The following is an 11,353-nucleotide window of genomic DNA, read 5'->3' as shown; positions in this document are numbered from 1 at the left end:
AGGAAATAGCTGGACATTAGCAAGGCAAAGGGCAGGAAAGGAGGCAGGTGGCAGGAGGTGCTTTGCTGCCCAGGCCCATTGGGAAAGTAGCTAACGGCGCAGGTCGGACTCGCCCCCTCTGCTCCAGTCCCGAGCTGCCGGGGGCTTCTTTTATGCCCCCCAAGAAATACTCCAGGAGCTGGAAATGCTGTGCCAGGTAGTTCAGATGGCAGGGCCTGTGTCTCCCAACGCGCAACTGGGAGCCTTGTTAGAAGCTTACTTTGTGCCTGGTTTATTAGAAAGTACAAATTATCCCTAAACTAACCGTGTTATTTCTACAAGCCAGCCGACCCTACTAAAGACCCTGACACCAAGTATGCCCAAGTGTCGGTGCACTTGCCTTTCACATCTGAAAGCAAAGCAAAAGAAGTAGTGCTGTTTGAAAGACTCTATGTGAATGCCTAATTGACTATACATACATCATCAGTGATTCTTAATCTCAAGATTTAATGCCTTTTAGTTGCTATAGCGAAACAAATCTCTATTTTCCCCTCGGTATATCAACAGGAAAACTATAAATCTGTTCATACTGTGTAATGGGAAAGTGAGAAGGCAGTTGTAGAAATTGGCTTCTGATCTGTAAGTTACTCTAGTTCCAGTGTAATTCAGCTATAGGATAGTGAAACACCACAAACTAATTGTAAATCAAAACTGATTATTCTCTATTTGGTGATTAAAATTATGCACCTTGGCTATGAAATGACCATTTAATCCCCTCATGTGAAGTCAGATTGTGGGCTGAAAGCAGTTTTTTGTTTGTTTTCAGTGTAAGTGTCCTTAATTTGGTCATTAGTTATGATGTGCAATGAAAAATGTAAAAATAAATTTGATCCCACTTTACAACAATATGGATTGATGCAGTATGTCAGAGATTGCCAATATTTTGTGTTCAGCCCCTCAGATCTATGACACATGACTCTAAAAATGGAAATGGGGTGAATAATACCATAGGTTTTTTTCCATCTCCAGCTTCTGCTATCATTTGAGATATTTTCTGTTTTCCAATTTCTCAACAGTGTTACAGTTACATGTGAGGGGTGCACCTCCAGTGAAATCAGAGCTTTTGAAAGATGCTTGAAGGATAACATTAGAAAACTATTCCTGTATTTATCCAAGGAAATATACAGCACAAAGAGCAGCAGTGTTTGTTTTAGCTTCTGGCATAAGATTCAACCTTCTTGTGTTTCATGTTGTGCCCGCCTAGTCTTGAGAAAGCGCTCCCTAGCTGCCTTGGAGCGTACACCTGGGATTGGACGCAGCACTTGTTCCTGCGGTCTCAGTATGGGATCACATTCTCTCTGAGGGAAACCCCAAAACTTGCCTGCCATGACTTTGGTCTTTCTTTCAGTGAGGTGAGGCTCCCTCCTGTAGGCCCCTGTGGGTTGGTCATGCTCCATAGCGGGAGTTCTTGGGGCTCCACCTCCCCTGTGCCCCAGCCATACATCAGCCTTTATGACGGCCACTTGATGATCTGTTGGCTCACCCTCTGGTGTTGACTCCTGCACCCTCCTTGTCTACGGGGCCCTTCATGCCCAGCTATGGCCTCTTTGGGATGCTGGGCCGTCCCTGATATTCCTTTGTGCCTTCCTTAATTGCGCTACAGCATGTAGCACCACCCTGACCACTCTTGACCCTCCAGGGTCCCTCTGGGCTATTAACAAAAAGGAATGAATTAACAAAGAAAAAGGGGAGCAGGGCCTTGGCCTGTCCCCACTCACAAGCCTGGCACCTGTGGCTCTTGGAATCCCTCGATGCCATCCTTGTCCCTTCAATAGCTTGTGGGCCCCTCTGAGGGGCCCGTCCTCAGGCTTCTCAGTGCTAGCCGGTGCAGCCTGTTCCCGGCGTGGGAAGGACCCTTGCCGCTCGCTTCCAGCTGTGTCTCCCCTGTTGCTCCTTTGTCGCCAGCTATTATTTCAGCCAGGTGGTGTTCGGCGATGACGTCATCTGCCCGCACCACTTTTATCTGGAAGTGGAGCTGGCTGATGAACCACATAGGTGCTCTGTTCCAGCACGGCTCGTTCATTTCTTCCTTTCCTGTAACAGGTAAGTTTGCCCTGCCTTCAGAGCTTTCTTTGTGGAACCGGGTTATCTCCGCCCCAAGTCCTGCCATGGGGAGGGTCCCTCGTGCCCTCATCTCCATTCCCCCAGGACACACATTAGCCTGAAGCTAGAGGATTCACAAAACAGAAAGTGGGGGGGCACAACTGCCTATATCTTAGCCTCAAACAATGTCATGTTGTTACTTAATAAGAAACCATGTTCCCTGTATTATGGATAGAATAATTTAAAATGGCATCCTGCTAATGTTGCTGATGCTAATATTGTATATTGATTTGTGTGTCCTCCCCCTTTCCTGGAGAACATAGTGGCTCTGTAGTTAAATACTGTGCTACACCTTACTTCTTCTTGCATTTGCCTATCTCTGATGCCTCTGCGTTCTGGAACAGGCCATTTACCACAATTACAGCCACTCTTCACAGAACAAGCCATTCACAACAGAAACAGCTACACAACATAGTGGTAAAGAAAACAGTGTATAATGGGAGATCCCTTTAAACACGCTCAGCTGCCACAGTGAGGTTTGGCTACCATCATCCAACACAAAGTTGCAAAAAAACAGTTCCGAGTACCTTTTGCACACACATTTGCAACCCTGAAAGCACGTGTGCATCTGTGTGTAACACTTCATTCCTCTTTTTAGGTTTTAAGCAGGTTCTACAATTACACATTGCATTTATAAGGTTTAAAATGTACTAGGGTGCTTTTTACCACATCTATCCAAGTGTTAAGCATATGTTTAATTTGATGCAAGTCATCCCATTGAAGTTGATGGGACAGCATACATGAAAAATGTTGCCTACACATGTAAATCTGCCGAATCAGAATCTCAATGATAAATGCTTGTAATTCCTCCACAGTTCCTGATCTAGTTTTTCTGATAGGAACAATAATGAATAGCAGCCAGGAGACTGGTGTCTGGAGATTCCAAGGCTGGCAATTAACAGAGGGCCTGAACATGGAAATATCACAAAAAGTGGACAGGCTTGGACTCAGATACACTCAATAAGACTGAATTCCAGAGGCAAGCTAATTCCTCTTGCCCTGCCTTAGTTTCATTCTTGGAACCTTACGTTGAAGTCTGTCATTCACATGTATCTGTTGTGGCTAGTGATACAGCCTGCTTTAGTTATATCAGGGCTGTTTTGTTACAATTTCTAAGTCAACCAAAGATGAAAGTTTCTGTCAAAGCTACTGTCCAGGAATCCATGGACAGAGACTGTTTAGATTCTGGACTTTTAAATAGTTAGTGGGCATACACCCTCTACTCCAGGAGCAGTCCTGCTCTTTCACAGATTCCTAGATTCCTAGATTGTAAGGCCGGAAGGGACCTCAGAAGATCATTGGGTCCAGCCCCTTGCACCAAGCAGGAAAGATAACTGGGGGTCAGGTGACCCCAGCAAGGTGACGGTCTCATCTCCTCTTGAAGATTTCCAAGGTAGGTGATTGTACCACCTCTGGAGGGAGCTTATTCCACAGTCTGGACACCCTGACTGTGAAGAAGTTTTTCCTAGAGTTGAGCCTGGATCAATCTTCCAGGAGTTTGTGGCCATTACTCTTGGTTTTCCCCTCAGGTGCCCTGGTGAACAGTTGCTCACTGAGTCCTTGATGTACTCCCCTAGTGTAGCGGTAAGCTGCTCCAGGTCCCCTCTCAGTCTTCTTTTTCTCAGACTGAAGAGTCCCAGATTCATCAGCCTTTCCTCATATGGCTTGCCTTTTAAGACTCTGATAATATGGGTGGCTCTTTGTTGGTCTCTCTTAAGCTTGTCCACGTCCTTGTTAAAGTGTGCCCAGAACTGGATGCAGTACTCCAGCTGCAGTCTCACCAGTGCTGAGTAGAGCGGAAGAATCACCTCCTTGGTTTTGCCAGAGATGCATTGATTGATGCATACTAGAGTATTATTTGCTCGGCTGGCTACAGCATTGTACTGCCGGCTCATATTCATACTGTGGTCTATTATTACCCCAAGGTCCCTTTCATTCATGGTGCTAGTCAGTTTGGTGCTGCCAAGCCTGTAGGTATGTTGCAAGGTGGAGCACTTTACATTTCTTGACATTGAACTTCATCAGATTCCGATTTACCCAATTTGTTAGCCTGTCTAGGCTACAGATACAAGTGGACCTATCTTAGAGTGTGGTCACACTCCCCCATAACTTGGTGTCATCTGTGAACTTGGCCAGTGAGCTCTTCACCCCCCACACTCAAATCGTTAATAAAGATGTTGAAAAGTACTGGACTGAGTACCAATTCTTGCGGGACACCGCTGCCCACTTCTTGCCAGGATGACACAGACAGATCCGTTCACTATGACTCTTTGGGTCATAGTTCACATATGACTCTGCTGCAGCCAGTTTCTCACCCACCTGACTGTCTCAGAGTCTTTGCTAATGATTCAAAATGCATTCTTCTGCCAATTGGCATTTTTTCCATCTTCTGCTAAGGTGAATTTTCTTCATCCAGGTCCTTAGTTCTTCCAGAGCCTAAGAGAAGCAGGAAAACAGTGAGAGGAACTTTGTAGCTTTTCTCAAATGTCTGAGTCGCTTCATATAGGATTGAAATCCCTGGGACTCCACAGCTGAGAGTTCTGAAAGGAAGAATGAGGGGTTCCATGCTATCCTCTGTAGTATCCATTATCAGGAATGAATGGATCAAATCTGGGGCAAATCTGCCCATGCCTATTAGGTTCTATGGTCAGCAATTAGCACTCTAACAGTGTTCAAGGTCCTATTAGTATAATAAAGGAAAAACTAAATCATTAAACATAATTGCAACTTTGTTATTACAGTTTTTAATATTGAAAGAGCATTAAAGGGCAGTTTTGAGAATTGGCTACTTTCTGCAAAAATCTTTGAATAAGGGTAATGTTCTACTCCCTACCCCTCTCCATGCAAAACTTCCCACTCAGTAAAATGCTTCATTGTTGGAGCTGGTCTGACACCATTTTCACAATGACCTTTCCCAAAAAAGGCTGATATGAGATCAGTCAGTAATTGCCAAAGCAATTTCTAGCAAGTGTTATTTGGGGAGAGAGGATATTTGAGTACTGCCAACAGCTTGTACTCTAAGGGGGAGGCATTAGCAATCATAGTCAATAAATCTGCCATGAGGGACAAGGCTCCATCTCAGGCAGTGGAGTGGAGCTCTGCCAGAGCATCTAGAGCCTTTGACTTTGAAATTGGTAGAATTTTAAGGTAATATTACAAAACCAGGCCAGCAAGAAAGCTACTGACCCCAGGTCTCTGTCACATTTAAGGATGTCCTTTTACAATACATTGTTATTGTTCATGTGATGATCAAATCTATTAATGTGCTAGTGAACAATGCTGTAGCCTAGGTAGGAAAAGAGGGATCTTCTGGGTCATCAAGGCCTGGCACCTGCCATTACAAGCAGCAACATAATGTAACCTCACATACATACATTTATCAAGCTCCATTTTAACAGTAGTTTGGTTTTTGGCTTCTACTCAGACTAGCAGTGTGAGAGGGGAGACAGGAGTCCCCCCAGCATGGCCCAGACCCCTAAACAGAGCACCATGGCACTCACTGCAGGAGCAGAGATGGTTGCAAGTGGGAAGAAGACCGGAGCACAGATGCAGGCATAGTCGCAGGCTCAGCAGTTTCGCAGCTGCCTGAGCCTGCATATCAGAGAGAGCAGGGCGCGTGGCTTCTGAGCAGCGCGGGCTGCTCAAAAGTCAGCTGGGGAAACAGCTGGCGGCAAACCAGGGAGAGAGGGGCGGAACACCAGCTGGGAGATGCCGACTCCAGAGCTGGGAGGCCCCAGCTCTAGCCACAGCTTCCCAGAGATGGGATCAGCCGTCTACCTGGAGACCCCGACCAGCAAGGCAGGGGGCAGGCTTAGGGGTCGGCAGGAGCCAAGGAGCCCCACTAAGAGGCAGCAATCAGGTGGGATGCCACTGGGGAGCTGCAGGGCTCTGATCAGGAGCTCCAGAACTGTGGCTGAGGGCAGACCCTCAAGCCCTCAACCATCTTCAGATGGCTCTGGAGGGGGCAGAGCATGGGGAACCACGAGCCCCCTAAAGGGGGAGAGGAGTGACACCGGCAAGAGGAGCCAGGATGACAGGACCTCAGGTCAGCCAGGCTCTAGGGCGGGGATGCCAGAAGAACTGGTAGGGGCGGGGCACAAGGGCGCCCCCCAGTACCCCCACCAGTTAGAGGGGAGAGGACAAAAAAGCCCCTGGGGGGGGGTGGTTAGAAAGGAGCCCCAAGAGGAGAGAGAGTCAATTTTGGGAGCTCCACCAGCAGGTGCTGGCATTTACAGTTGAGTTAGAGATGACCTCAGCAGGGACAAGTTTATTTTCTTGAAGAGGGGAAAACCAGCCTGAAGACCAGGGGCAAACACCTAAAGGTTCATGGCTCAGAAGACCCAGCCCTTGCAAGGTGGGCAGTGTGGGGAAGATCTGTGGGGAGCAGCATCAACCCAGGCCAAAGGCGTGGTAAGGGTGGGGTAAAGGGGAGGTTTGGAGCCCCACAAAGACACCCTTAGGGTCAAGACCCCTCCGGGCCCCCAACTGTCTCCCCACCAAATAACACCAAAGACATGGCAGGAGAGAAAAAAGGGCAATGCCTAGACCATCTAAGTGGCATCAGAATAGGGTTTCACCCTGACATCGCTGTGGGGTAGGGCACTGATGAAGAGGTCTCCAAAGCCTTACAAAACCTACTGGCAACAGACAGGTTGTTTCAGAACCTCCTGACTTTGACCGTTAGAAATTTTCTTCCAATTTCCTGCCTAAGTTCATTCATGGCCATTGTATAACTATTTGTTCTTGTGCCAATATTGTCCTTAGGTTTAGACAACTTTTCATCCTCCCTGGTACTCACCCATTATGATAGCCAACAATCATATCCTCTTCAGTATTTGGTTTGCAAAGCTAAAGAAGCCAAACTCTTCTAGTCTTTTATGACAGGCTCTCTACTCCCCTGATTTTTCCATGTAGCTTTTTCCTGTACCTGTTCTAGTTTGGGTTAACCTTTATAGAACATAGGTGATTAGAAGTGAACACAGTATTCCAGATGAGGTAATACCAATTCCTTGGATAATGGTATTAGTACTTTTCTATCTCTATTGAAATTGTCCCAACTGGTATATTTTAGATTACATTTGCCTTTTTCACAGGGTGGCTCACAGTACCCTTGCTTTTTCCTACCAACTCATTTCCCATTGATGAGCTCCCAGCTTATATAGCAGTTGTTGTTATTAGTCTATACACGCATGACCTTGCATTTTGCACTACTGAATTCAGTCCCATTTATATTACTTGTCATCAAGATCATCCAAGTCTTTTTGTCATATCTTGATCATACTGTTCATTGAGAATACATCCTAGCTTTGTGTCATAAGCAAATTATCAGCATAATCTCACTTCTTGTGCCAAGGTAATTAATGAAAATATTAAACAAACACTGATTTCAAAATCAGTGTTTGAGAAACTCCGTTACTAACCTTCCTCCAGTCTGATACTTTCCCTTTCAGCACAACATGCTGCCATCACTGCTTTTTTAATTCTTTACTCACCTTACAATTCTTCTAACTCCCATCTTCTCTATTTTAACTAGTAATTTCCTAGGTAGCATCATATCAATGCTTTTCTGAAGCCACACTAAATGAGATACACTGCATTTCCTCTGTATAGAAATTCAATATCAGTTTAGTCTGTGATGATCTGCCTTTAGTACACCTATGTTGCATTTTAGCTCATTTTCTATTTGCTTCCATGTTTTTACTCTTTATTTTAACATTTGTTCCAACACCTTATATAATATTGAGGTCAGACCATTGGGCTTGTATGATAATGATGTTCATCAGCACAGAGGCACAATGGCTAATGGAAATGAGTATTGAAACAGAAATTACCACAAGCAACACGTAGCAAAATTCAAAGAGCTTAATGAGCAGAAACTGGATACGCCCTATTCCAGAGCTATGAAAGAACTGGCATGTGAAACTGTCCCAAAGATTTTAAAGAAATCTAACAAGTCGGGGACAGTTTTAAGAAATCTAACAAATCAAGGACTGACTGGAAAATAGCAAAAGTTGTACTTGTATTTAAGAATGGGGAAAAAAAGTGATCACCTGGATCACTTTTTTCTCCATTCTTTGATCACTTTGTAAGCTGCTGCATGTGCCCCTCTGTGCCCCCCCATGCATCTGGGGCTCAGCCTTTGGCGGGGCTGAGCCCCATGAGCCCCCCCACCTTTCTGCCGCCTGTGCTTAAACAGATTCCAGGCCTTCTCCACATCCATAAACTCTTCAGTCTAGGTAGTGTCACTAAGTAGTTCCCTTTGTTTACCAAGGTTTGCTTTTTTATGACTGAAACCCCTAGGTACAGACCAAGTTTTTAAAAGCTTCTCTTTAAATTTACAGTTAATCAACTCATGAGCCAATGTTCTGTTCTATAGCTTGTTTATAATGTTGTCATTACCAGGGATCCAGGTTTTCTGTTTGCCATGGAAAAAATGTGTGTAACCCAGGCGGTACTCCAAAAGGTACCCCCTCTCCAATTGAAGGGATCAGACCAGGTGCACAAGTGCTGTGGGAGGTGTAGGGATTCTCCTCCCACTATACAGCAGAGCCAGACCACCACTGGGGACTTAACCATATACCTTGTAATGAGGGAACATAACAGGCATAATCAGGGGGTATAGTGGACACCACAATGCCCCAAGGGGCAGGATTCAACAAAGGTTAGACACTTACAATCATTGGCAAAAGACAGGGTTAACAAAATATAAAACACAAACAACAGAGCAAACAATACTGGTTGGGGAAATATAAAAAAGGCACAAAATACAAAATGTCAAAGGACAAAGAAATATAGGGCCTAGGTCATGGGAGGGGGAGAAAGGGGGGAAGACACAATGGCTCCTGTCTACTGCAAGAAGAATTTATCCTTGTTAGCTCACTCACCCCAAGTCATCAAAGCTGGCACTTGAACTCAGATCTCCCACAGGGTGGGCAAGAACACTGCCACACAGCCACCACAGTTCCAAACTGCTAGGGGTCTTGACCTTCCTGGAGCCCCAGCCTCACATCAAGCTGCCTGGCCTCTGAGTGGAAGAGCTGGAAGCCAAGCTGGGACCCCTCAGGTCGCTGCTCAGATCCTCCTGCTAGCCACAGCCTCTTGTAGGGGGTCCTGGAACCCAGCAGGATGCCTCTCTTGCCATCCACACACCATGCTGCTGAGGGTCCCACTGCTGCCTGCAGGTCCTGCTCCTTCCGGCTCTTCAAGCTCCTTCCTCATAGTCCCTTGCTGGTCTCCTCCTGAGTCAGCCGTGCTGCCCCTTTTATCCCCCTCCAGGTGACCCAAGGGGCCAATCAGGGGACATGAGGGGTGAATCTCTGGGCCTGATTGGTGAGGAAAGGGAATCCCAAGTCCTCCAATGGTCTTTTACCCCTTCAAAACCCCTGGGCCAAATCATTACCAGATTGGTGAGGAAAGGGAATCCCAAGTCCTCCAATCATCTTTTGCCCTTTCAAAACCCCTGGGCTAGGTCACTGCCAGCTAGCCCGTCACATCTGGTAAAACCCAGATTTTCTCACTTCAAGGAGAAAAACCCTGATGCTGTGTGCATTCCTGGTGGAGGGGAAAGGGGGCAAATGCTCCCCAGATTTGTGTGCAGGGCAGATGCAGGCTGCCCACTGCCAGCTCAGGCTCCCTGCCCTGCTGCCCTTCCCCTGTGGTCTCCAGAGCCCAACAGGCGGGACCTGGCAAAGCAGGGCAGAATGGGGCCGGGAAGCTCAATGCCACCACCTGGAGTCCTGCACCACCATAGCAAGGAGCCCTCTGCCCCACCCAGCAGTAACAAGGTTGGTGGTATGGAGATGTGCTCCTTGCTGCTGCCGCTATGGCAGTGTGGAGCTCCTGGTAGTGGCACGAGCCTCCTCACTCTGTCCTGCTGTGCCAGGTCCCATGGAAGGGCGGGGGTGGAGCAGGGTGGGGAGCCTGTATCTGCCCCCTGTCCTCCAGTGGGTTCCACTCAGGTAGTGCTGCCTGTGGGGAAGGGGGAGTTGTGTCCATGCTCTGCTCTGCCACAGCAGCTGCTGCCTCCCATGGGTGGCAGCTGGGGTTTGGGCAGTGTTGTGGGGGACAGGAGGCTGTGGATCATCCCTGGTCCCGTAACCCTGGCAGCTGGCAGGGTTGGGAGGCGCAGGGGGCTGTGGGTGGGGAAGGGAACCGGCAGGAGTGGGGGGCTGTGGCCCGGGGGGTTGTGGGTCAGGAGTAAGGGACAATGGCATGGGCAGGCCACTGGCATATCAGGACTGCTCAGCACTACAAAGCAGTGTTTTGTGGGGGAGGATAGCTACAGCTGGACCTATGTCCTGGTGAGTGGAGGGGCATGGGGAGCTCTAATTTTCCATGATTAAAAAAACCCAAATCAAATGCCAAAATGTATAGGTATTTAGAATTTATTATGATTGAGCACTGGTAGGCTTCCAAATTGCTTTAAAATTGTAAGCCTATCAATAAAACATTCAATTTATATATATATATATATATATATATATAGGGTGGTGTTTCATTTTAATCATGGAAAAATACAGATTTGGGGGCTTTTTAATCAAAGAATTTGCAATATTTTATCAGAGAGTTTGCAATTTTTAAACCAAGAAAAGTGGGATCCCTGCTCATTACTTCCTGAAAGCAAGTCTACAACAGTATCACCTCTCGGCGGTGCTGCCGGAGCCCCTAGAACTTGCAGTATTGCCAACTCCCAGGATTTTTGGCGTTTGGGAATGTGACTCTTTCTTTTATATATATCATTATATTGTATTTATAACAGTATATATAATATATAAAAGAAAGAGCCAAGTCTCGCATTCCCGAAGTGTAGACTTTAAGAACAAGGCCAACGATCCTGAGCGCTGGCAGCACTGAACTAGAGTAACCCAAAGGCTGATGCAGAGGGAAGCAGGCCCTGTGCCCCGCCCTGTCTCTGCATCACGCCCGATTCCTTCTCGCGCTTGGCTTTGTCACCGATCTTCCGATGTCCGAGCTACGTTTTATGCAGACAAGTTTCCAGCCCTGGGCACGGGAGAGGAGACGGCCAAGGTGAAGCAAGTGCTCCAGGAAAGACCAGGAACCAAAGAGCAGATTCAATTAATTCAGCATTTACTATTTCAAAGGCTCCTACGCGGCTCACGCTCGGCCCGGCTCTGAGCCGCGGTTGTTGCAGCACCCGGGGCCGTGGCCGGGGCCGGGCAATGGCCACCTCCGCCCGGGAGGGGGCGCTGCC

The 11,353-nt window shown here is 47.2% G+C and overlaps 1 protein-coding gene across 5 annotated transcripts in view; it reads left to right on the top strand.

Annotated features, from left to right (window-relative positions):
* Positions 1-11,149: 11,149 nt before the first annotated feature.
* RNF111 (ring finger protein 111) overlaps positions 11,150-11,353 on the top strand; it is an 87,086-nt gene continuing 86,882 nt past the window's right edge. For all 5 annotated transcript variants that reach the window (XM_025202828.1, XM_025202825.1, XM_025202829.1 and 2 more), the window contains exon 1: positions 11,150-11,169. The gene's annotated coding sequence lies outside the window, so the exon portion shown is untranslated. The remainder of the gene's footprint in view (positions 11,170-11,353) is intronic.

This window comes from Alligator sinensis, unplaced genomic scaffold, assembly GCF_000455745.1.
Source record: "Alligator sinensis unplaced genomic scaffold, ASM45574v1 scaffold1018_1, whole genome shotgun sequence".
In the NCBI taxonomy this organism is placed as follows: Eukaryota; Metazoa; Chordata; order Crocodylia; family Alligatoridae; genus Alligator; species Alligator sinensis.
The sequence above is the reverse complement of the archived record's forward strand: the minus strand, read 5'-3'. Positions and strand labels throughout refer to the sequence as shown.